This window comes from Balaenoptera physalus (assembly GCF_965194825.1).
Source record: "Balaenoptera physalus genome assembly, chromosome: 13".
Taxonomy (NCBI): Eukaryota; Metazoa; Chordata; class Mammalia; order Artiodactyla; family Balaenopteridae; genus Balaenoptera; species Balaenoptera physalus.
In genome coordinates, this window is record NC_138892.1 from 61,323,741 (window position 1) to 61,350,282 (window position 26,542).

Here is a 26,542-nt window from a genome sequence, read left to right on the forward strand (position 1 = left end):
GCTGAATATATACATCTGGATGTAGACATCATTACTGTTTAACAGTTCCCACGGGTGGTTCTGATCCACAGTGAGGGTTGAGAGCCACTTATTCACACTGACCTGATTCAGTATAAACCAGAGACGTATCCCAGGAATTGGGGACTAGTAGACAAACAGGGTGATTCTAAACAAACCAACAAACAAAAAACAAAGTAAGGCTCCTTTCACAGAGCCCTTCTCATCGTGTTAAAATATAGGCTCACATAGATACAGCCAAAGAAATTGGGCTGGGAGCGTGGGGATGCTTGTCTTTTAGGAACCTCACATTTGGGAACCCATTCCCAAAGTACTTACAAGGAAAACTGGGGCATGTGAGCGCGCGTGTGCGCGTGCGCATACACACTCATCCACACATACGCGCCATGTGACCGCAAGCAACTTAAAACAAAAAAATTTTAATTGAATTTCGGGGCCTGGGGAAGATCTGAACCTATAATTATTCCTTAGCAAACTTGCTGAACACAGGGTTTCCTTCCTCTGGGACGAGATGAGACGGGTAGCATAATGAACCCTCTTTCATTAAAAAATAAAATGTTTTAGGATAATCATATTCTTCCAAGTTACATTATTTTCTTTTTAAAGAAAGGAAGGATGGTGAGAAAATGTCAATTTTCAAATGCCCAGCGTTAGGCTGCCACAAATGGCCTCATTTCTCATTCAACCCTCTAGATTCAAATTTAGATCCTTAAGGGAGAACTCGAGTCCCTGCATTATTCCCGGTAGGAAGCTAACTTTTTCACCCCAGCTCTATTCCCAGTTCTCTTAAAAGCAACAGACAGATTCAATGTCAGTTGATTCCAGCCAAGCAAAGCTGAAGGAGGGGAGCGGAAGGTGAGGCACCAAAACAGAGACTCTTTGCCCAGCAGCTCTCTGACCTAATTTGATTGGATTCTCCAGGAAAGAAGTGCACTGTTCATGTTGCCCACCATACAGTTCTTCCCCGGTTCCTTAGGAGACATTTGGGTTGTGGATATAGAGGCAGAGGTGGAGAAATAGCCACCTGGATCCTAGGACTATGGAGGGGGATGGGGGAAATGCAGAGGGAGGCACATGCTCTAATGCACAGAAAATGTCTCTCTTCAGAAAGGGGAACAGGGCTTCCCTGGTGGCGCAGTGGTTAAGAATCCGCCTGCCAATGCAGGGGACACGGGTTCGAGCCCTGGTCCGGGAAGATCCCACATGCCACTGAGCAACTAAGCCCGTGCACCACAACTACTGAGCCTGTGCTCTAGAGCCCCCGAGCCACAACTACTGAGCCTGCGTGCCACAGCTGCTGAAGCCCGTGAGCCTAGAGCCCGTGCTCCACAACAAGAGAAGCCACCACAAGGAAAAGCCCACGCACTGCAACGAAGAGTAGCCCCCGCTCGCCACAACTAGAGAAAGCCTGCGCGCAACACCAAAGACCCAACACAGCCAAAAAACAAATAAAAAAATAAATAAATATTTTTTAAAAAGAAAGGGGAACAAAACAAAGATGTCCATGAAACTAGGGGGACCTGAGTTCTACTTCTCAATGGGATCTGCATGTATTGGTGGCCCTGGGGGACAGTCAGTGATCAACCACCAGGGTAAATATAAGACATCCAACTCAGGACGTTTCTTTTTAATTTTGTTATTTTCATTTTCTTTGAATCCTATTTTCTCTGCTACTGCTTCTGGGTCCAACACCCCTAATGCTCAAATTTCTGCATTTAATGGAGATCTCTTTATTCAAGGGAATGAGTAATATATTGGAAAATCTAAATGTAAATTCTATTTTTCTCAACCTTTTCCTACCCATTTCCCTGACGAAAAAGTAAAGATATAAAGCAGCTAAAACCTATTACTGTTGTTGATTTCACACCAAAAATGACCTGTGATGGGATGTGTCTGTACTCCCAAGTGCAGGTATAGTGGCTACTTGTACAGCTTCTTTAGCCACTTAAAATACATTACAGCCCTTTCCCTAGGCCGTGTAAACCTATGTTCTCACAGCTAAAAGGGAAACATCTACACTTCAAGCTACACGTAGACACACACACACACACTCACGCACACACAAACTGCTGCACCAGAACATTCACCTGCCGTGGCTGAACGAAAAACTGGAGCCTGGAAGTCTACCAGTGGGGAGGGACCTCTCAGTCAACAGCCTAGAGAGCTTTGCCCTGGCCAGGTCTACACCTGCCTGGGGAGAATTTTGGTAATTTTAATAAAACCAAATTAAATCCTAAAGTAAGACTAGTTGGTGATTCAGTAGGAATGGCCCCAGACCATTATGGAGTGGCTATAAAATAAAAATTATAGATGGATAAGAATAGGAGCAAAGCAAATAAAATCATTTTAATGGAGGAGAGAGGGAACATGGCAGAGAAGAGGAAAAATTACCAAGTATGGAGAAGGAGGTTGTTGACAGGATTCTCCAGGGGAAGAAGTTTTTGAGATGGGGGCCTGCAGAGGACAGAAAAGAAGATTGGCACTGATTCTGAGACCTGTGCTTTTGTGAGCAAAGAGGAGGGGATGCTTGAGTAAAAACGCCTCCCGACCCAAGCAGGGCAGAGGCAGAGGCCTGTGGTGTTGCAGAAGGTGGAGGGATGTGGTGGCAGAGGGGAGCAAGCCAGGGAAATCCTGGCTCTCAAGGAACTTTTCTTTTAATCAGGGGAACAAGTTTCACTGTAAGACACTCTGCTGGGCACTTTATGTGCACGTTTTGCTCTGTTCTCATGACATCCTGTGAGATACATAGTCTATTACTCAATTCAGATTTGGAAACTGAAACTCAAAGGGTTAAGTAACTTGCCCAAGGTCAAAAAGCTAGAATGTTGAGGATCTAGGATTTGAACCCATGTCTGGCTCACTCCAAAGCTCACATCACCATGTTCTTTCTAACACTGTGCAAGAGACTGAATATAATGTCGATGTTTCCCAAAAAGATACGGATCTGGAAGGATGCTCAGCATCAGTCTGTCCAGCCAACTGCTCCTTATGCTAAATCCCTGCCCTCCTCCTTGGAGCCTCTTCCCTCACCTGAGAACTACCGTGGGCAGGGCCTCTCTGGCTGCCATTGGCTTCTCTCTCCCCCACCACCCATTCAGGAGGAGAAGACATCAAAGATTGTGGCAGGACCATAAAGAGAGGGAGGGGGTTAGAAGGGAGCCACCCTGGGCTTGTAAACTGGGCGGGGGTGGGGACCCACCCATTTGTCAGGCGATGCTGCATCTCACTTTCCCCAAAAACTGAGATCTCAGCTTTTGCTTCAGGGCATGGCACTTAAGCAAAGTTCAGGTGGCCAGGGCGAGAGGCAGGGTGGTGGTGGTGGGCAGGGGGTGGCGTGGGGGGTGGTGATTGGAGTCATTCTGACATAGAAACAGTGCCACCTCTCCACTCCTACCTTGTGAGGCCAAGACACTCAGGTGGGTTCATTTGAGACCTTGGTTGTAGTTTCAGTTCTGCTGCCCCATGGCCATGAGGAGCTTCTTCCTGTCTCCTCAGCCTCTTTACCTTGTTCTGGGGTAAATCATCACTGGCACCCCCTTTACCTTGCTGAGTGGTTCACTGGAGACCACATGGAGGAGGCAATGCACACGGCCCAGCAGAATTCCCTGGGCCACAGCCAGGCTACAGTTCTTGAAGGACAGCTAGACACCAAGAGTACCTGTGGTCTCCCAGTCACCATCTCCTTCTACCATCAAAGCAAACCAGAGCCTCCAAACTCTTTTTGGGTGATGCCTGAACCTGCAACAGTCCTACAAATTCAGTAAAAATGCCTGTGTCTTAGATCTGCGTGCAGCCACTTCCATTAGCCTGGGAGCTTCTCTAGGACAGAAATCAAGTCTTGTCCCCAGAGGATTCCTCCACTGAACGGAGAGCTCTGCACGCAACTGGGGCTCTTGAAATGGAGTCAGCAAAGTCCACATGGGTCAAGAAGTCCACGTTCTCCTAGGCAAACTGGAGAATCACAATTAAAACTCTCTCTTCCTCCCGATCATATTCACCATAGAACTGCTTTTTTCTGCATCGCCGTAATTATCAACAAGCATTTATTAAAGATTGTTAAATAGGGTGCTGTGCTTGGTGCTTGATATGACAGATATCACAGGTCCTGCCATCAGGAGACATGATATAGACATTTAAAAATATACAGAGTATTGGGAGAGCATGGGCTCTGGGTCACAAGTGCCTGGGTTCAAAGCTCAGCTCTGCCTCTTTCCAGTCGTGAGACATTGAACAAATCCTGTAACTACTCTGTACCTCTCTTTCCTCATCTTTTTTTTTAATATATAAATTTATTTATTTATTTATTTTTGGCTGCATTGGGTCTTCATTGCTGCGCACGGGCTTCTCATTGCGGTGGCTTCTCTTTTGTTGTGGAGCATGGGCTCTAGGCACGCGGGCTTCAGTAGTTGTGGCACGCGGGCTCAGTAGTTGTGGCTCACGAGCTCAGTAGTTGTGGCTCGCGAGCTTTAGAACACAGGCTCAGTAGTTGTGGCACACTGGCTTAGTTGCTCCGCAGCACGTGGGATCTTCCCAGACCAGAGCTTGAACTCGTGTCCCCTGCATTGGCAGGCGGATTCCTAACCATTGTGCCACCAGGGAAGTTCCTCTTTCCTCATCTTTGAACGGAGAAGACAAAAGGCCCTACCACACAGGGTTGATGTGGTGAGTAACTTAGAGGATGCACACACAGCACTTAGTATAGTATCTGACACATAGCAAGCACTCAACACGGTAGCCATGGGAACCAACAAAGTTTCTGAGTGGAAAAGTGGCATGATTAGGGCCATGTTTTAGGAAGACAAATCTTGCAACAGTGTTTAGGATGGTTACAAGGGAGAGAATTGAAGGAGAGGAGTTCTTTTACAACAGATAAAGCTTTTACAACAGATAAAGCAAAAAGGCAAGGACAGCCTGAATCAGAGCAGAAGGAAACAATAGCTGTTCATACTCTTGGAGTCTTGACCTCTCAGAGAGACCGTGAGCAACCAGTATTATTCAAAAGCTGACGTGAGAAGAAAAGGCCAGTGAAGTCGGTGCTATTTAGCTGAAGAAGCCTGAAAATCATGAATTCTGTTTATAAATTCGTGAATGGATATTACACTGGAAGCTTCTAGACAGCTTTCCAAATCCCATATAGATATAAATATAGATATAGATAGCCCTACCCCCACTCCCACTAACACAAAACTAGTTGGGACAGTAGCAAAAGAGATTATATTGGGCCTAAGATAAAATTAATAACAGACAGGTGGATGGAATACTGCCTTGGGCTCCTGTTGCTCTGATATCTTTAAGGACTGGGCATCCAAGCACATGCTGACAGTACGGCCTACAGGTGGGGACCTGGACATAGTAGCTGCTGGAGTTTCCTTCTAAATCAGACTGCTTAGAACATCCAAAATTTCGTGAACAAAATATTATCAAGCTCGCAGATGATGGCATGTCTTTCCCAGTTTTCTTAATATTTTCTTGATCTTGCAGTTAGATACAGTTTTTTAGACCTCATTTCTTTTGGGGCCCATGCCAAGACCATCTTACCCTGACCCTCTGAGCTAGAGACACTTCTGTGACTTCATTAGATACTTTGTATTCCCCACCTTGGAAATTCTTCAGAAAGGGCTCCCTCACTCTTTTTTTCCTTGTTGGACACAGATCTTCAGCCCCCTTGCAACCATCACTAGACTTTAATCAGGTGCCAACTGTGTCACTGACTAGTTCTATAACCTTGAGGAAATCACATTAAGTGCTCTGGACCTCAGTTTCCTCATCTGTCAAATGAGGGTAAGAATTCCAAGCACACAAGGCTATTGTATGATTATAAATGAAAGCACGCTGGAACTGTAAAATGCCATTTAAATATTCATTATTATTACTACAATATTTCAGCATTACGAGCAAGAAAAAGGAGGGAGCTGGCAGGAACTCTGACCCCAACCCTCTTTGACTTACACGTTTTGACATTTTTCTAAATCAAACTGCATTTTTTAAATCCTCAGCAAGCTGGAACACTGGTCTTTTCCAAGTGGATAACACCTGGGCATCTGGTAGGCTGGGCTGAAGTGAGTATTGCGTGTCACCCAAAGGATGGAGATTTAGGGATCTTTCATACATCTGTATGTTAGGTCCTGCCACTGTCACTTCCTAGTTGATTTTAGAGGACTTTTAGCCTCTGCCTTCTGAGGAGGAGGCTGGGACAGGACCTAAATCTGGGATGGGAGGGAGTGTAAACTCTGCTCCAGGACGTGCAAATGAGGCCTAGAGGGAATATATCAGAAAACCAGGCACCATCCTTTCCCCTCAGTCCTACCTGTAGTAGTTACAGTAGGATTGGCAGATGTGGGCTAAGGACAGAGGGGGAAGGAGTAGAGCTTCCGTGAGCCATAAGGGCAGTGACTGTGTTGAACTAACTGCGTTTAGAGTCAGGCTGATGGTTGTCTGGCTTCCCCAAGGAATAAACAGTAATACCCCTGATCATCCCTCAACATCAGAAAGCAATCATTAGTGTCCGGCTTCTTCTCTCCCTTCCTCAAGAGTAAGGGTCCAGGCTGGTCCCATTTTGTAGGTAGAAAACTGACTCATTGTGACCGAAGTTAGCTGGGGAGAGGTACCAGGTTTGGAGAAAAGTTCCAGGTGTTTCCAGCTGTTATTTCATTCACAAGCACAGGTTTACCCCATAAAGATCTCTATCCAGCCACAGTGGATGCCTATCTGGATTTTAGCAATGACAACAGTGGCAGGGAGGTGGGATAGCGCGTGGGCCCTGTCATGAGAGGGCACAGGGCAGAGCGGAGCAGCTCGGCATCCCTGAGGGGGGAGACGCTCAGGGGACGGGACTAGGTCACCTCTCCCATTTGGAAGCTTCAAGGCTCTGCATTTCCAGTGATTTATCTCTCCACGATTTCCTTGCAACCAATGACAAAGTGCCAAGTCTTTCCCCTTGCTTAGCTTGAGTCTCATGAAATCTAAAAGGAAAGAAAGAAGAACCCTCAGGATGGAAGACTTCTCCCTTCTCCTCCAAATGAGGGAGAGGGGCAGAGGGGAAGCACCTCATTCAGAGCAAGCCTGTTTACCAGCTGCCAGCCCACACCTCCAACAAAATGCCATGGAGAATGATGTCGTGACTCATGGCTTGGCAAGTACCTGGATCATGCCCCAGGCTTCCAGATCCCACACTGGCTCCTCCAGGTCGCTCTGGCTGGATCTCCTTCTCCTCCTCCTTTTCCCCAGAGGCATTCCTCATCTTGCCCTCTCTTCCCCAACCCCTCCTCCCCTCAAATCATTCTATGCAGTGAAAGGTGGGGGTGGGAAAGCAGAGGTAGAATTGGGATTTGATTTAGGGTTAATTTCAGGATCAGGATTAAGGATAGAATTAGGGATAGAGCTACTCTGAGATTGGGTTTAGTCAGTGGACTTTTAGTTGGCAGAGACAACAGAACTCTACTAACTTACATGCATTAAAATCCTAGGGTCAGGGGCTTCCCTGGTGGCGCAGTGGTTGAGAATCCGCCTGCCAATGCAGGGGACACGGGTTCGAGCCCTGGTCTGGGAAGATCCCACATGCCGCGGAGCAACTAGGCCCGTGAGCCACAATTACTGAGCCTGCGCGTCTGGAGCCTGTGCTCCGCAACAAGAGAGGCCGTGATAATGAGAGGCCCGCGCACCGCGATGAAGAGTGGCCCCCGCTTGCCGCAACTGGAGAAAGCCCTCGCACAGAAACGAAGACCCAACACAGCCATAAATAAATAAATAAATAATGATTTAAAAAAAAAAAAAAAAAAATCCTAGGGTCAGCCTAGGGTTAGATGTCGTGGTCAGAGGTCCACTTTTTTTTTTTTTTTAAAGTATTTCTTTCTTTATTTATTTTTGGCTGCGTTGGGTCTTCGTTGCTGTGCGCGGGCTTTCTCTACTTGTGGCGAGCAGGGGTTACTCTTCGTTGCAGTGTGCGGGCTTCTCATTGCGGTGGCTTCTCTTGTTGCGGAGCACGGGCTTTAGGCGCACGGGCTTCAGTAGTTGTGGCACGAGGGCTCAGTAGTTGTGGCGCACGGGCTTAGTTGCTCCACGGCATGTGGGATCTTCCCAGACCAGGGCTCGAACCCATGTCTCCTGCATTGGCAGGCAGATTCTTTTTTTTTTTTTTTTTTAATTTTTAAAATTTATTTATGGCTGTGTTGGGTCTTCGTTTCTGTGTGAGGGCTTTCTCTAGTTGTGGCAAGTGGGGGCCACTCTTCATCGCGGTGCACGGGCCTCTCACTATCGCGGCCTCTCTTGTTGTGGAGCACAGGCTCCAGACGCGCAGGCTCAGTAATTGTGGCTCACGGGCCCAGTTGCTCCATGGCATGTGGGATCTTCCCAGACCAGGGCTCGAACCCGTGTCCCTTGCATTGGCAGGCAGATTCTCAACCACTGCGCCACCAGGGAAGCACCGGCAGGCGGATTCTTAACCACTGAGGCACCAGGGAGGTCCCAGAGGTCCACTTTTTTTGAAATCAGATTAGAAGAGTTAGAATCCGGTTTAGAAAATAGGAAATGTCAACATTTAAACAAAGATGTACTCAAGAACCACGTCCTAGGAATCTGAGCAAAGTTTTCTGGGAATCAACTACATTCCTAAGGATTGTAGATACCGTAGAACCATTATACCTGTTCCCCAGGCACTGTGCAGTATTGTCTGACTTTACATCGACCTCAGACTTAGAATTTTCTAGTACACCCAAAAGTATTTCTTGGATTTCTTCTCCTAATCCCCTCCTGGTCTTATCAAAGGAATTGTTCCTCTGTCCCATCAGCATTGGGAAATGGCTGGGGAAGTAGCTGAAGCACCGGGGCCCTGACATTTGGGTACCTCAGGTGCCATCTTGGCAACGAGGCACAAGCAAAGCATGATGGGGCTTCCCAGACTGAGACATCTGTCAGCAAGCCTCAGGAGACATCTTGTCACCTCAGGCGAAGGACAAGACACATTGCAAGTTCTGAGCTCAATTTCCAAGGACAGGAAAAAAATAAAAGTAGGAACAACTAGTAGGCCGTAGCAGGGCAGGGAGCAGGAAGCTTCCCAGGAAGTCCTGGGGGTCCTCCAGGAGAATTTGGTACATAAACCAAAGTGAGGCCATTGGGTTTCATTCCTAGAAACACACACACACACACACACACACACACACACACACACACACACACACACACACCAGCACCTCCTTACGTAAGTTACTCAACCCAGAAAGCTGAAATAGCTGCAGCCCACCAGTACTTTGCAAGCAAAATCTCTTCCATTTGATATGGGCCTCAGTTTCTCTTCTTTCTCTCGTGCTTGGAGATCTTCCGGCAGAGGGGCGAGAGGGTTCGAAGCTGGCACAAACCCCACCTCAGCCCTGCCCTCGCCACGAGCAGCAGCAAGAGAGTGATTATCTGCTCTCCCCAAGGCTCAGAGGTAAGGGATTTTTTTTTTTTCTTTCAAACATGTCACATCTGGCACATCTGCTTTCCTAGCAATGATGCATCCCAAGGGGTATAATCAACAGTTGGGGCGGGGCCAGGATGCAGGTCTGTACTGACAGAAACCTGAGCCAGAGACGCCGAGAGCAAAACTTAAGAACTCCAACAACTCCCACTCCCATTCTACCGCCAGGGCTGAAGATGAGCCCTCTCCCCGCGCACCTTCCTGCCATACAAGCAGCTGCCCTCCTCACATGCCAGACCTATTTTAGGGCATGGAGATCGTGAACTCAATGGTGTATTTTGCTTTGGGAAATTATATAATCCTTTCTCTTGTCCAAACTTAAACTTTCCTACTGGAATAAGAAGGGAAGCGGGAAAGAACTGGTCACCCTTCCCCCTGTCACAAATTCAGAAGCCCTGCTAGTGACTTCCCCAGTCTTTCTCCCCTACTCCTAGTAGCTGCCTTCATCTCCCCATTGCCCTAACCCTTTATTCTTTCCAAGCCCAATTCCTCACTGCAGGGAAAAATCTTCCCATCTTGGACCTAGTATTTCAAAGGACTACCTAATGCCTCCCAGCAGCCGTTTGATGAAACACCACCAGCACTTCGATCCCTCTGCCCATTGGAACAGCCCTCTCCCTGCCCCCTGCCCCGCGACTATGACTTCTTCACTCAGACACTGCCTTTCAGCTAGGCAAAACTGCTTCCTTCCCTGCAAATGTCTCCCCTTCTACCTTAAAGGTCATTCTTTTCTCTCATCAAAGATACCGTCCTTCAGGAATAAAGATGCAGATGTAGAGAATGGACTTGAGGACCTGCGGAGGGGGAAGGGTAAGCTGGGATGAAGTGAGAGAGTGGCATGGACATATATATACTATCAAATGTAAAATAGATAGCTAGTGGGAAGCAGCTGCATAGCACAGGGAGATCAGCTCGGTGCTTTGTGACCACCTAGGGGGATGGGATAGGGAGGCTGGGAGGGAGACGCAAGAGGGAAGAGATATGGGGATATATGTATATGTATAGCTGATTCACTTTGTTATACAGCAGAAACTAACACAACATTGTAAAGCAATTATACTCCAATAAAGATGCTTAAAAAAAAAAAGATATCATCCTTTCCTTCTCTCTGGTCCTAATCCGCCTCTTCCAAACACTCTCCCACAACCTCTCCTGAAGGAAGTCCTCCGTGGATAAGTCACCCATTTTGCATCTAGTGGTGTCTCTCCATCCTCCATCACTACCTAGACCTCTGCCCTTATCGCATTATGTCTGCATGTTTGTCATTATCCCGGGTATCACATCGTTCCCATCACACTGCGAGCCTCCCTCTCCTGCTCTGCACACTCCAGTTTCTTGATTCAATAAAGGAAGGTAACTGAGTGAGAGAAAGGCATAGGGTCTAATACCCACTCTGCTCCCACAAAAAAACATAACCAACATACATATACACACGTGCACACACACACACACACAGATACACAAACACACATATATACACAAACACACATACACACCCCAAGTCATCCCAAAGGTGACTGAGCTTGTCAGATATAAGTCATGTTTGGCTTTCAAATGCAACAGTAATTACACGGTATCTTAACTATCTGTGCAAACTGTCAGAGAAAATACATTGGCAATTCAGAGGAAAGAGGAGGGGAAGGTTGGAGCATCCATTGAACACCACCCTCACCTTCTCTGAAGTCATCCAGAGATAGGACAGCACAGAAGGGCAAAGGCGTGCCGGGGCCAGTCCCAGCACTTTCAGAGCCTAATGGTTTTCTAGGTGAGATGTGCTATCACAAGCTCCCAGGGAGGAGGGGACATTCAAGATGAACTGTAGGCATCACCAGTCTCATAAGGTGTTGGAAGCAGCTGCAGGAGGGGTTTAGGTTAAATTTTCTGAAGACAGCCTGACAAAACAGAGGCCCCAGAAAGATTGAGTCCTTCCTCTGTGAGTCTGGGAATCATTTGGTCTAACTTTTGGCTTCCAAGCAGAACTACATCCAGACTATTCCAGAAAGGGAGTGATATTTAGAGCACCCAATTTTAAATTTAAAACATATTCGTATATTCAAATAAGTCTCTGTCTGAGATTAGGATCATGTTACTTCTTCTTACTTATAGCTACAATTCGGGCTGCTTTCCCCCAGTTGCTACTCTCTCCTAATATTCCTCCCACCCCAGACTGACATTTGCTTCGGCTCCCCTTTTCCTAGAAGCACTGCTTACCCATTTCCAGGCTATTTTTCATACACATCTTTCTGCCAGTGGTTTTGGAGAAAGCGGACTGATGGGTTTCAGAAGGAGGAGCTGTATGTAGGGAGGGGGAGGGTCCAGGGAGGGGGACATGAGAGATGGGAGCCAGACTAAGGAGGGAGAGAAGAACAGATGGAGGGCAGGAGCGCGGGCCTGGGGTTGAAAAGTTCATCCCTGCAGGGCAGAGGGGGTGAAGAGAGCAGGCAGAGAGTGAAAGAAGCAGATTTCTCATGGCTCCTCTGGCCCATTTCTTGCCTCCGTGCAGATTCCATATACACATACTTGGTTCCTCACCGACACCAAGCCAGGAAACATGTTGTCTAAAGCTGAGAAAAGAATAGTGTATTTATCAAGAGATGGCTTATGAACATTTCTAATGTGTGCATGTGTAAGTATTCTGGTGACTTTGTGGACAAGAGGAAAAAGAAATCTGCCTGTACAAAAGGTTGTCACACATGGCAGCAGAGGGCAGGGTCTCCTTCATTAGAGGTGTAGGAAATGCAGATGGAATGTATCTTTCCACAATGATTCTGGATAGTTTATCTTTATATATTCCCAGACCTTCATGACCAAATCAACTAACAAAATAACACACACACACACACACACACATACATTGTATTCTTACAAACTTGCATAAACAGTAACCCCCAATTCCCTAGTTAGCATCTGGATGAACCCTGTTTGGTTCAACACCCCAACTGTTCCACTAGGCCCACAATTTCCTCTGTCAAAGGAATAAGATACTCTCAATTTTTCTCACTTGGGGACCTCAAGCTCACAAGCCCTATTTTAGTGTCAACCCTACTATCAGTATCTCATTCCTCTAGAATGGATGTTTAGGAGGCTTCTAACTATCCTATAAGTGGTCACTCTATTTATGGATCAAAAGTAGTATGACCGTCACACGAGCAACAGAGATTCAGGACAGACCCTAATGATGGCACAGCATTCACACTTCTGCAACAGGGTTATTCATATGCTGTGGGATGGGCAACTAGAGAAGAGAGAAGGGACACTTTTTTAGTTTGTGGAAGATGGATCTCCAATTCAGATCATTACCAAAATTCCTAGGTTCCTAAATATCCAGCATTCCTGAACTCCAAACACCGCGGGGCTGAGATCTCCTGACCTGTCCCCACAGAGCTGTGAAATTCAGTTATAAGGCAAACAAGGCCATGTTTGTCCCATAAAACCACCGTGTGTGAGCTAATTAAATGACATCATAAAACAGGGAGATAAATGCAGGCAGCAGGGAGCCCGCCTAGAGATGGCAATGGGATCATATGGGTGGCTGAAATAAAGACAGGCCAGGAGAAGAGTTGAGGGTGAATATCCCCAACCCCAACCTCAAGATTCCTCAGGAGCTTCCAACGAGCATCATGTGATGGGTGAGGGGAAGGAGGGTCTGAAGACAGAGAAGAGCTACACGTAGTCTAAAGGAAAAGACGCCAGCAAAGGAAGCAAAGCAGCCTACGCAAATGTGGACCTCCCCACCCTGACACACGGAGAGATTCTTACATATTACTGTTAAACCTATTTGCATATATACATGGAGTCATATGTAGAGATATACATAAGGAGTCGCAAAAACAAACATTCTAAACAAGATAATTCTCCTCCAGTTCACTGAGTTAGGCAACTTCCACCGCAACAGAGGGATGTGTAAGCCATGACCTCAAGAATTTCCTCCAGCCCTAAAGGATTCTTTGATTTTGTGATCTCTGAGCATACTTAGAGCATTTTAAAGTGACATATGTTTGCTGCTTCCCCTAAACAGTAACCCATTGATAATGTCACTAAAATGATGGGTACCTGGAGCAAATAAAATTCACATTCATATCTGGTCATGTGGCCCAGAGCTCTGCTGTTTGCAGCGGAATGGATGAAGGCTGTAACTGGCCAAGGTGCCTGTCCCAGAGGAATACTCTGGCAGGTGAGGGGCAGGAACTCACAGAATACCTGAAATAAGCTTAAAATTTAGTTTCCTTTATAGATCTTCTTGGGAAAAGTAAGACTGAGTCTCAGGAACTCCTCTCCCCTCCCCTCTTCCATTCCCAGCCTTCAACCTAAGGCACCTTTCCTCACTGCTCCACTCAGGCACACATCTCATCCAGAGAAGTTCGACTAAAAGTTCAATTCCTCATGCCCGTGCCCCTTCCGAAAGATGTTCATGTTAGAAGGAAAAATTGGGAGTGAGGAGGATGCCCAGATCAGTAAAACAAATTCAGGCATCTTGTCATTTATTTGTTCACACCGTCACTCAGCAAACAGTTATTAAGGGCCTTCTATGTATGAAGCACAACTGAAGTTGCAAAAATAAATGACCCTAAAGAAGTAAAGCTGTCACTATTTGCAGATGACATGATACTGTATATAGATAACCCTAAAGTCTCCACCAAAAAACTATTAGAACTAATAAGTGAATATGGTAAAGCTGCAGGATACAAGATCAATATACAGAAATCTGTTGCTTTTCTATACACTAATAATGAAAAATCAGAAAGAGAAAGCAAGAAAAGAATCCCTTTTAAAATTGCATCAAAATGAATAAAATACCTAGGAATAAACTTAACTGAGGAGGTGAAAGACCTATACTCTGAAAATTTTTAAATGGTGATGAAGAAAATTGAAGCTGATACAAAGAAATGGAAAGATATCCCATGTTCTTGTATTGGAAGAATTATCATACTACCCAAAGAAATCTACAGGTTTAATACAATCCTTATCAAAACACCCATGACATTTTTCACACAACTAGAACAAATAATCCTAAAATTTATATGGAACCACAAAAGGCCCCAAAATGCCAAAGCAATCTGGAGGGGAAAGAACAAAGCTGGAGGTATCATGCTCTCTGACTTTAGAATATACTACAAAGTTATAGTAATCAAAACAGCATGATTCTGGCTCAAAAATAGACACAGATCAATGGAAGAGAATAGAGAGACCAGAAATAAACCCACACGCTTATGGTCAGTAAATCTACAACAAAGGAAGCAAGAATAGACAGTGGAGAAAAGACAGTCTCTTCAATAAGTGATGCTGGGAAAACTAGACAACTACATGTAAAAGTATGAGATTAGAACATTTCCTCACATCATATACAAAAATAAACTCAAAATGGATTAAAGACCTAAATGTAATACCGGAAACCATAAAACTCCTAGGTGAGAACATGGGCAGAATGTTCTTTGACATAAATCATAGCAATATTTTTTTGATCTGTCTCCTACGGCAAAAGAAATAAAAGCAAAAATAAACAAATGGGACATAATTAAACTCAAAAGTTTTGCCCAGTAAAGGAAACCATCAACAAAATGAAAAGACAACCTACTGAATGGGATAATTTTTTTGCAAATAATATGACCAATAAGGAGTTAATATCCAAAATATATAAACAGCTCATACAATACAACCCAATATCAAAAATCAAAAAAAACCTGATCGAAAAATGGGCAGAAGACCTGAATAGACATTTTTCCATAGAAGACATACAGATGGGTAACAGGCACATGAAAAGATGCTCAAAATCACTAATCATTAGAGAAATGCAAATTAAAACCACAATGAGATGTCACCTCACACCTGCTGGAATGGCTATCATCAAAAAGTCTACAAATAACATATGTTGGCAAGGATGTGGAGAAAAGGGAACCCTGTATACTGTTGGTAGAAATGCAAATTGGTGCAACCACTGTGGAAAACAGTATGGAGGTTCCTCAAAAAACTGAAAATAGAACCACCATGTGATCCAGAAATTCCACTCCTGGGTATATATCTGAAGAACAGAAAAGCTCTAATTCGAAAAGATACACACACCCTAATGTTCACAGCAACATTATTTACAATAGCCAAGATATGGAAGCAACCCAAGTATCCATCAACAGATGAATGGATAAAGAAGATGTGGCACATATATACAATGGAATATTACTCAGCCATAAAAAAGAATGAAATTCTGCCATTTGCCACAACATGGATGGACCTAGAGAGTATTATGTTTAGTAAAATAAGTCAGACAGAGAAAGAAAAATACTGTGTGATATCAGTTACATGTGGAATATAAAAAATAAAACAAACAAATGTATATAACAAAACAGAAACAGACTCACAGATACAGAAAACAAACTAGTGGTTACCAGTGGGAAGAGGGAAGTGGGGAGGGGCAAGAGAGGGGTATGGAATTAAGAGGTACAAATTATGCATAAAATAGATAAGCAACAAGGAAATATTGTACAGCACAGGGAAATATAGCCATTATTTGGTAATAACTTAATTTTTGGGCTTTTTTTTTTTAAACATCTTTATTGGAGTATAATTGCTTTACAATGGTGTGTTAGTTTCTGCTTTATAACAAAGTGAATCAGCTAACATATACATATATCCCCATATCTCTTCCCTCTTGCATCTCCCTCCCTCCCACCCTCCCTATCCCACCCCTCTAGGTGGTCACAAAGCACCGAGTTGATCTCCCTGTGCTGTGCGGCTGCTTCCCACTAGCTATTGATTTTACATTTGGTAGTGTATATATGTCCATGCCACTCTCTCACTTTGTCCCAGCTTACCCTTCTCCCTCTCCGTGTCCTCAAGTCCATTCTCTAGTAGGTCTGCGTCTTTATTCCCGTCCTGCCCCTAGGTTCTTCATAACCTTTTTTTTTTTTTTTTTAGATTCCATATATATGTGTTAGCATACACTATTTGTTTTTCTCTTTCTGACTTACTTCACTCTGTATGACAGACTCTAGGTCCATCCACCTCACTATAAATAACTCAATTTAATTTCTTTTTATGGCTGAGTAATATTCCATTGTATAAATGTGCCACATCTTCTTTATCCATTCATCTGTCGATGGACACTTAGGTTACTTCCATGTCCTGGCTATTGTAAATAGAGCTGCAATGAACATTGTGGTACGTGACTCTTTTTGAATTATGGTTTTCTCAGGGTATATGCCCAGTAGTGGGATTGCTGGGTCATATAGTAGCTCTATTTTTAGTTTTTTAAGGGACCTCCATACTGTTCTCCATAGTGGCTGTATCAATTTACATTCCCACCAACAGTGCAAGAGGGTTCCCTTTTCTCCATACCCTCTCCAGCATTTATTGTTTGTAGATTTTTTGATGATGGTCATTCTGACTGGTGTGAGGTGATACCTCATTGTAGTTTTGATTTGCATTTCTCTAATAATTAGTGATGTTGAGCATCCTTTCATGTGTTGGTTGGCAATCTGTATATCTTCTTTGGAGAAATGTCTATTTAGGTCTTCTGCCCATTTTTGGATTGGGTTGTTTGTTTTTTTGATATTGAGCTGCATGAGCTGCTTGTATATTTTGGAGATTAATCCTTTGTCAGTTGCTTCATTTGTAAATATTTTCTCCCATTCTGAGGGTTGCCTTTTCATCTTGTTTATGGTTTCCTTTGTTGTGCAAAAGCTTTTAAGTTTCATTAGGTCCCATTTGTTTATTTTTGTTTTTAGTTCCATTTCTCTAGGAGGTGGGTCAAAAAGGATCTTGCTGTGATTTATGTCATAGAGTGTTCTGCCTATGTTTTCCTCTAAGAGTTTTATAGTGTCTAGCCTTACATTTAGGTCTTTAATCCATTTTGAATTTTTTTGTGTGTATGGTGTTAGGGAGTGTTCTAATTTCATTCTTTTACATGTAGCTGTCCAGTTTTCCCAGCACCACTTATTGAAGAGGCTGTCTTTTCTCCATTGTATATTTTTGCCTCCTTTATCAAAAATAAGGTGATCATAGGTGCGTGGGTTTATCTCTGGGCTTTCTATCCTGTTCCATTGATCTATATTTCTGTTTTTGTGCCAGTACCATACTGTCTTGATCACTGTAGCTTTGTAGTATAGTCTGAAGTCAGGGAGCCTGATTCCTCCAGCTCCGTTTTTCTTTCTCAAGATTGCTTTGGCTATTCAGGGTCTTTTGTGCTTCCATACAAATTGTGAAATTTTTTTGTTCTAGTTCTGTGAAAAATGCCATTGGTAATTTGATAGGGATTGCATTGAATCTGTAGATTGCTTGGGTAGTATATTCATTTTCACAATGTTGATTCTTCCAATCCAAGAACGTGGTATATCTCTCCATCTGTTTGTATCATCTTTAATTTCTTTCATCAGTGTCTTAGTTTTCTGCATACAGGTCTTTTGTCTCCTTAGGTAGGTTTATTCCTAGGTATTTTATTCTTTTTGTTGCAATGGTAAATGGGAGTGTTTCCTTAATTTCTCTTTCAGATTTTTCATCATTAGTGTATAGGAATGCAACAGATTTCTGTGCATTAATTTTGTATCCTGCTACTTTACCAAATTCATTGATTAACTCTAGTAGTTTTCTGGTAGCATATTTAGGATTGGTAATAACTTAAATGGAGTATAATCTATGAAAATGTTGAATCATTATGCTGTACACCTGAAACTAATATAATATCGTAAATCAACTATACTCCAATTAAAAAAAAAAAAAGAATTACTCCGGCCCCAGTATTGAAGTATGCACATCTCCTTGGGCAAGGCTGTCTTTGTCAGCAATCCAAAAAGGAGTCCAATATTCTGAAATACTAGCCTCATCTTTCACCATTCTCTAGTGAGTTCTTTTTTGTGCTGAATGTGCAAAAAACTGGAGCCCTGAATCACTGGCAGTCGAGGAGATGGTCTCCCTGGACCCTTAGGTTCCTTTCCTGGCTCCACCCTGACTCCCTGGGCAGTTCTGGACAAGTCGTGGACTCAGTTTCTCTACCTGGGAAGCGGGGGAGGCTCCCACTGACTAGTTCTCAACTTCACAGAGCAGCTTGGTGATTAATGGGCTAATGTCCGTGGGAGGCTTTGAGCTCTTGGGATGAAAGACATTCTAAAGCCCTGACTCTGTTGGAAACTCTGCCCAGCCAGCAAGATACCCTGAAACCAGAAAGGGGGCCTTTGATCATATATTAAGGGTTGTCTTTGGAAGGATGAACTAGAGGGGATGAGTTAAAACAGTAGCAGAAATTAAAGTAGCATGAAAAAAAGGACTTTCGGGCTCCTGGGCGGAGTCCTTTGCCCTGGAGGTGTTTTCAGATCTTTCGCTAGCCTATAGAGGGGTGTGGTCTGGATCACTTCTGGAAGCTTCTTCTGGACATCCTACAGCCAGCTCCATGTTAGCTGCTCTCTAACAGATCTTTAATATTTAAGGTTAAATATTTAACCTTAATGTCTTCCCCCACCCCACATATGAAACCAGGCACCTTCTCCACTGCACAAGTTGGTAGCAAGCATAAAGGATGGTCCATTTTATATATTGTTATATATAACAAAAATTTTTAATTGGTTTAAAAAGTTAAATGTGCAGAAGAACTTTGTTATAGAATTTATCCAAAATCTCAAAGTATTCATTATCAAGATAGAGTGCAAATATTGAGATTTCAAGCTCGGGTATGGGGTCAGGCTTAAGTTCAAATACTGGTCTGCCATTTGCCAGTTATACAACTCTGAGCAAGTTGCTTAAACACACTAAGCCTCAGTTTAATCATCTGTAAAATGGCAATAATAAAAATTCCAACTTCATATGATATTGTAAGGATTAAACTGGAAAATTCTGAAACTACCGAGAGCTGGCAAGGATGGTAGAACAACAGGAACTCTCAGATACTCTAGAGTGAAAATTGGTACAGATACTTTGGGAAACAATTTGGTATTACTGAGCAAACTTGAATGTTCACACACCCTATAACCCAGAAATTCTACTGCCAGGTACAGACCCTACAAAATGCGGGCACAATCGCACTAGGATACATGTTTAAGTATGTTCAAAGCAACATTGTTTTCAATTGATAAAAACTGGAGGAATTTCCCTGGTGGTCCAGTGGGTAAGACTCCACGCTCCCAATGCAGGGGGGCTGGGTTTGATCCCTGGTCGGGGAGCTAGATCCCACATGCCACAACTAAAGATCCCGCATGCCGCAACTAAAAGATCCCATGTGCCGCAACTAAGACGCGGCGCAGCCAAAATTAATTAATTAATAATTAATTTTTAAAAAAACTAGAAAGGATGTGATGTCCACCAACAGTAGAATGGATAAAATACTGTATATTCACACACAGTGAAATATGTATAGCAATGACAATTAGTAAACTACAGCTACAAGTAGCAACATGAATGAATCTCACAGATAAAATGCTGAGTAAAAAATGTAAGACAAAAGAATACTCACAATTTGAGTGTATCAACATAAAATTCAGAAAAGGGCAAAACTGGGACTTCCTTGGCGGTCCAGTGGTTAAGACTTCGCCTTCCAATGTAGGGGGTGCAGGTTTGATCCCTGGTCGGGTAGCTAAGATCCCACATGCCTTGGGGCCAAAAAATCAAAACATAAAACAGAAGCAATATTGTAACAAATTCAATGAAGACTTTAAAAATGGTCCACATCAAAAAATCTTAAAAAAAAAAAGGCAAAACTATACTGTTTAAGGACACATACATTGATACTAAGACTATTATGAAAAGCCAGAAAATTATTATCACAAAATACAGGATAGTTACCTTTGGGAAAGGGAAGCAATTGTGATCAGAAAGGGACGCCCAGGGAGCTTCTGGGGTGCTGGCAAAGCTCTTTCTTTTTAGGAGTGGCGGTTATATGGGTGTTTCTAGGTGCCACATTATTCATTAAAATGCACGTATATCCTTTATACACTTTAATGAATATGTGTCATATTTTACAATTTAAACATAAAAAAGATTTAATTAGGTTACATATGTAAAGTGATTAATAAAATGTCTAGTGAATACTAAGCTCTCAGTGAATGTTAACTATTATACCCATTATTTATCCACCACTAGTTCAGAAATTATCTGTACCATTCTTTCCCCCCTTTAATCGTGGTAGATATGTGGATTTGTGTTAATAAACAGTTAGTTGACTGCCTACTATGTGCTACACACCGTACTAGGGAGAGAAGAACCAGATATCATCCCCATCCAAGGTGCTCACCTCGCTCACCTGAAGGAACCAAGACAGCTCCTGCTTCCCAAACTATCAAGTTCTCTTTCCACCTATGTGGGTTAAATGTCAACTTCTCAATAATGATGAAATCACAAACAGGGATTTGTGTCCAGAAAGAAGCCTCCACTTCAAATCACCCCTCCCCCATCCTAACCAATTGTACTGTTGCCCCAGACCATGGGTATCTACTCACCCCGCTACACACATACCAGATGCAGCCCACATGACGTCTGCCACACCCTCAACCGTGGCAGAGAAAAAAAGAGCTGTGATCAAAAAAATCTCCCCAGTGTCTGCACTAGCCTCCTACTCATCCCTTCCCACCTCAACCCCACCATCCCAGCTTCAGGACACGAAATACATTATGACCCTGGGCCTTCGTTTACATGTAACAAACAGAGGTCAATTTATTTCTAAATCACTTTTTTTACGGCTCTATTGAACTATTTGCCACATTATTTATACGTTAATGGGCCAGGCCCCTCTGGGAAGCTCCCCATCTAATAAATAACGTGCCAAATCATTAAGCAAGGTGATAAAATCAAAGCCATTTAAAAATACATCAACCTGCGTTCCCTTCCAGTGAAATAAGCTCCAGGGGACCAGAGAAGAGAAGCGGGGAGGGGGAACCACTTTCTATTACTGAGTTTGGTCAGGTGTAGAGTTTCCCCCCCCTCCCCCTGGGCTGGAGATAAAACTCAGAGCTGGGAGATCTAGATAACCTGGCTGCTTATTCATATCCCCGGCAGCTAGGGCGAGAGGAAGCAGATAGGAATTACAGTAGGGATCACCGAGAGGAAGCTTCAGGCGAGAGGAAGCTGGGGCATAAGATTCTACCTCCCACCTACCCTGTAGGGCTACTGGGGGCAGACAGAGGAGCCCAACTGAGCAAAGGAAGTTACATCCTCTGGCTGCGAACTGGGGGTTAAAAAGAATATCCACTGGAGGCCTTTACCTTTCTACCTGTTTCCCATCACTGTAATTCTCTCTTCCGAATCTCAGTATTTACAATTAATCTGAGTCACAGAGAAGAACACTAGTAATAACAATTACTCTGGCTACCCGCCCCCATTCTTCACCTCTCACCCCAAAGGGCTTACCACATCCTTCTTTATCATCAACCCCCTCAGAAAACCTGTGCAGAGCTAGCATAGCAGTGGCAAGAAGACCTAGGCTGGAAGACTTACTCTTGAGCACCCTGAGGATTTGACCTTGAGCTCCCTAGGGACTTGACCTTGAGGTTCTTCCAAGTAGTCCAGAGAAAAAAGGCACATGGGAACCCATCAATCTATCCCTACTCTGAGGCTCCCTGTGGGTAGACCCCTGCCTTAGGTACTATAAGGAATGATTCAGCTAGATACTCCCCTGGTTGATGAGAAAGACAAGACCCCCTCGCCAGGACTCTGACCCAGACTGAAAACCTAAACAGCAATACAACTGAAGGAAGTACAAGTTGAATATCTTAGCAGAGAGGGCAGGCAAAGCAGAGACACTATCTTTTGGATAGGAGAGGTTTAAATAAATATGTAAGTCCTAAGAAAACAAACTAAACATTGTTTACTTTAATTCTAATAAGAGCCTTGAAAAGTAATGTATAGATTCAAAGAAATGAAGAGATTTAATCAAGGTCACACCACAGGTAAGTGGAGGGCCAGGGCTTGAATCCAAGTGTGATTGTCTACAAAAGGCTATGTTCAGGCTTCCCTGGCGGAACAGTGGTTAAGAATCCGCCTGCCAATGCAGGGGACACAGGTTCGAGCCCTGGTCCGGGAAGATCCCACATGTCGCGGAGCAACTAAGCCCGTGCGTCACAACTACTGAGCCTGCGCTCTAGAGCCCGCGAGCCAGTACTACTGAGCCCGTGTGCCACAACTACTGAAACCTGAGTGCCTGGAGCCTGTGCTCCACAACAAGAGAAGCCCCTGCAGTAAGAAGCCCATGCACCGCAACAAAGAGTAGCCCCCGCTTACCGCAACTAGAGAAAGCCCGTGTGCAGCAATGAAGACCCAACGCAGCCAAAAATAAATAAATAAAATAAATAAATTATAAAAAAAGAAGAAATAGCTGTGATTTAAAAAAAAAAAGAAAAAAAAGGCTATGTTCTTTTTATTAAATCATCATGCCAAGGAGTAGAGATGAGCTTTGAGTTGAGTTCTAAATGAAGAGACCCATACGGATAAACTAAGAGAACAGGGGCGGTAGGGTTGCCAAATAAAATGCAGGATGCCTGTGCCCAAATATTTCATGGGACACACACTAAAAATTGTTCGTTGTTTATCTGAAATTCAAATTTAATTGGCATCCTGCATTTTCATTTGCTAAATCTGTCAACCCTTAAAGCAAGCAACTCGTAAACCTTAACGCAAAGCAAATGGTCTGAGTGAAAGCTCTCAAATGAAGGGAAATAAGGCTTGCAGGGAGGAGGAGAAATAGGTTTGCTTAGATGGTACAGACAGTGCCATACTGGGAAGTCAAAAACTAGTAAGATGATGGTCACAGCTGCTAGAAAGGTCTTGAAGAATGAAAAGTTTATACTTCATAGGGAATAGAACATTGTTGGTTCTAAATTGTAAACTTTGAGGAAAGGACAAAAATAGTTTCACCGAATTTAGAACTGGAAGTTAATTAATTTATAATAACTCAACACCTTTTATTTGTAGATTACTTTATAGTTTTCAAAGCAGTGTCACATACGTTTAATTTGACCCTCATATACCCGTGGCATGGTAGACAAAATGGATGTTATCTGCTTCTGTTGACTCTGTTCCCCCTCAGCCTAGCTGGTCTCCATCCTTCCCTCTACCACCAACATCCTGAAAGGCACTCCACTGCTTCCTGCCCCCACTTTACCACTCTCCTGAAACTGTCCTCACAGGGTCACCTGTAACATAGCCAATGGCTTCTTTTCATTCTCCATCCCACTTTACCTCTCTTTGGCACTAACACTCTTGACAACCTCCTTTTTCTGTGATACTATTGACCTCTTATCTCCTCTTACCTCTTGGATCACTTTTTCCCGGTCTCCTTCACTCTTTCCGTGTCCTTCCATCCTCCGCTTAATGTAGATATTCCCAAATTTCCATCCTTGGTCTTTTCGTTGGGTGATTTCATCCATTCTATTTTCAGTCACTGAATGTGCACTGATGACTCCCAAATCTACACGTCCCACTGGTTTTCTAGATGCTAGATTTGGATTTTAAATTGCCTCCTAGAATTTCTACTTACTACACCCATTCTATTCATCCTCCTACTGCCACCAAATCTAGCCATCTTTTTCACTTAATGAATAACTCCCAATTACTTACAGGATAGGCTTGTCCATGGTCATACAGTTATGGCAAAATTCGGTCTAGATCAGGAGGTTGGCAGACTTTTTCTGTAAAGGACCAAACAGCAGACATTTCAGGTTTTGCAAGCTGCACATGGTCTCTATTGTACATTCTTTTTTTTTTTTTTTTTAATCAGTCGTCAATTTTATACACATCACTGTATACATGTCAATCCCAATTGCCCAATTCAGCACACCACCATCCCCACCCCACCGCAGTTTTCCCCCCTTGGTGTCCATACGTTTGTTCTCTACATCTGTGTCTCAACTTCTGCCCTGCAACCCGGTTCATCTGTACCATTTTTCTAGGTTCCACATACATGCGTTAATATATGATATTTGTTTTTCTCTTTCTGACTTACTTCACTCTGTATTGTACATTCTTCTTGGGTGTTTTTTTAAAAATACAACCCTTTAAAAATGTTAAAAAAAAAATTCTTAGCTTGAGGGTTGTACAGAAACAGGTTTAGAGTCACAGTCTGCCAACCCCTGATCTAGGACCAGGCCTCCAAACTTATTCTCTTTTTCTTGTTTTTGGAAGTTAAAAACTTATATGTATGCAGTATTCACAGCTTTAAAAATTCCTCTTGTACACATCATTTTATTTGCTCTCTGTTTTTTGGACCCCCATTGGACTTCATCTGTACCTCCCTCATGGTACATACTCAGGTTCACAACTTATAACTCTACTAGGCTATTTGTGAAAATAATGATTATCTCTCATTCACTTTTTTTTTAAAGGCACGAGGGGATTTATTTATTTATTTATTTATTTTTGGCTGCGTTGGGTCTTCGTTGTTGCACCCATGCTTTCTCTAGCTGTCGCGAGCGGGGGCCGCTCTTTGTTGCGGTGTGCGGGCTTCTCATTGCGGTGGCTTCTCTTGTTGCAGAGCATGGGCTCTAGGCGCATGGGCTTCAGTAGTTGTGGCACACGGGCTCAGTAGTTGTGGCTCGCGGGCTGTAGAGTGCAGACCCAGTAGCTGTGGCTCACAGGCTTAGTTGCTTCGCGGCAGGCAGGATCTTCCCGGACCAGGGCTCGAACCCATGTCCCCTGCATTGGCAGGCGGATTCTTAACCACTGCGCCACCAGGGAATTCCCTCTCATTCATTTTTTATAGTCCATAGCAACCAGCCCAATGTGTTATTGATAATAGGCACTTTAAAATGTTTGTTTAAAGAACTAGTAACCTAGTTTTAAATTTTTATTTAAATAGGAAAAGTTGAAGAAGGGTCTGAAAGCTGAACAATCAGTTAGATGGCTGGTGCTCTTCTGGACTGTAAGGAGAGCCATGGGGACAGGAAGGAATGGAAAGAATGGGAGAAATCCCTCAACACGACGATCTCTGCTTCCCCCTCTGGGAGTTCCAACTCTCCAAGAGCTGAGTGGCCTAAGGTTTTTCCAAGAGAAAACCTACCTGGAGTTAATATTGCCTGTGGGGGTCTTAACTGCTTCACTGGAGCATCAGAGGCCCCCAAGGCTGATTGGAATGAAATCAGAGAATCTTAAAGTTATAGGAGAGGGCTTCCCTGGTGGCGCAGTGGTTGAGAATCTGCCTGCCAATGCAGGGGACACGGGTTTGAGCCCTGGTCTGGGAAGATCCCACATGCCGCGGAGCAACTAGGCCCGTGAGCCACAACTACTGAGCCTGCGCATCTGGAACCTGTGCTCCGCAACAAGAGAGGCCGCGACAGTGAGAGGCCCGCACACCGCGATGAAGAGTGGCCCACGCTTGCCGCAACTAGAGAAAGCCCTCGCACAGAAACGAAGACCCAACACAGCCAAAAATAAATAAATAAATTAAAAAAAAAAAAAGTCATAGGAGAACTTAGGGGTCCAGCTTCCCACCTAAATGGCTATAGTCAACTCCCAGTTACCTGGGCTAAGGCAGAAGAGCTGTAACATGGCTCTCACCAAGTCAACAGAAAAATTAAATAATGTCTTTTGGACTTCTTAATGCAACATTTTTTTTTAATCTTCCAAAAATGTGTCTCTGCTTTCAATATTGTCTTAGGAAGTGTGTCTCATAAGTACACCTTGCTGGGAAATAAAGGAGAAGGTGGCCTTGATTAGGAAAAGATATTGAATGAGAGTTGACAACACTATTCCTGCAGCTAATCTGAGGCCTGGGGGGTTAGGGCAAAATCACCGCTTTTTAATATCAGGGCCTCAATAAATACTTGTTAATAAATTTATTGATCTACTCTTTTCTCCCATACCTTCTTGCCTTCTCTTATTAAATTCTGCATTTGGAAGGGGCTAACAAGGAAGAATTCTAGACATCTGGGCTTGGGTACTTCTAGAGACACAGCTAGTCAACAGACTACAGCAGAAGCCTTGAGTCTGGGTCACGTTCACCGTAAACCCTCGGTCTAATTCAACTAGTGGCCGCAATGTAATAGGGATGGAGATGACTCCACCAGTGGCCATCAGTCAGTAGACATGCCCAGAGCCTACAGTAAACAGGGTCTGCACCCAGGAAGTCTAAAGCCACCCTCTCGTCACTTAGGCTCAGTTCTTGGC

The 26,542-nt window shown here is 43.8% G+C and overlaps 1 long non-coding RNA gene across 4 annotated transcripts in view; it reads right to left on the reverse strand.

Annotated features, from left to right (window-relative positions):
- LOC309641825 overlaps nucleotides 1-26,542 on the reverse strand; it is a 207,726-nt gene that overhangs the window by 33,066 nt on the left and 148,118 nt on the right. For 3 of the 4 annotated variants that reach the window (XR_014252772.1, XR_014252773.1, XR_014252774.1), the window contains one exon: nucleotides 19,905-24,069. This is a non-coding gene — a long non-coding RNA (uncharacterized lncRNA). Of the gene's footprint in view, nucleotides 1-19,904; nucleotides 24,960-26,542 lie in introns of those variants that run through there. The other variant, XR_014252775.1, reaches the window with a different exon arrangement.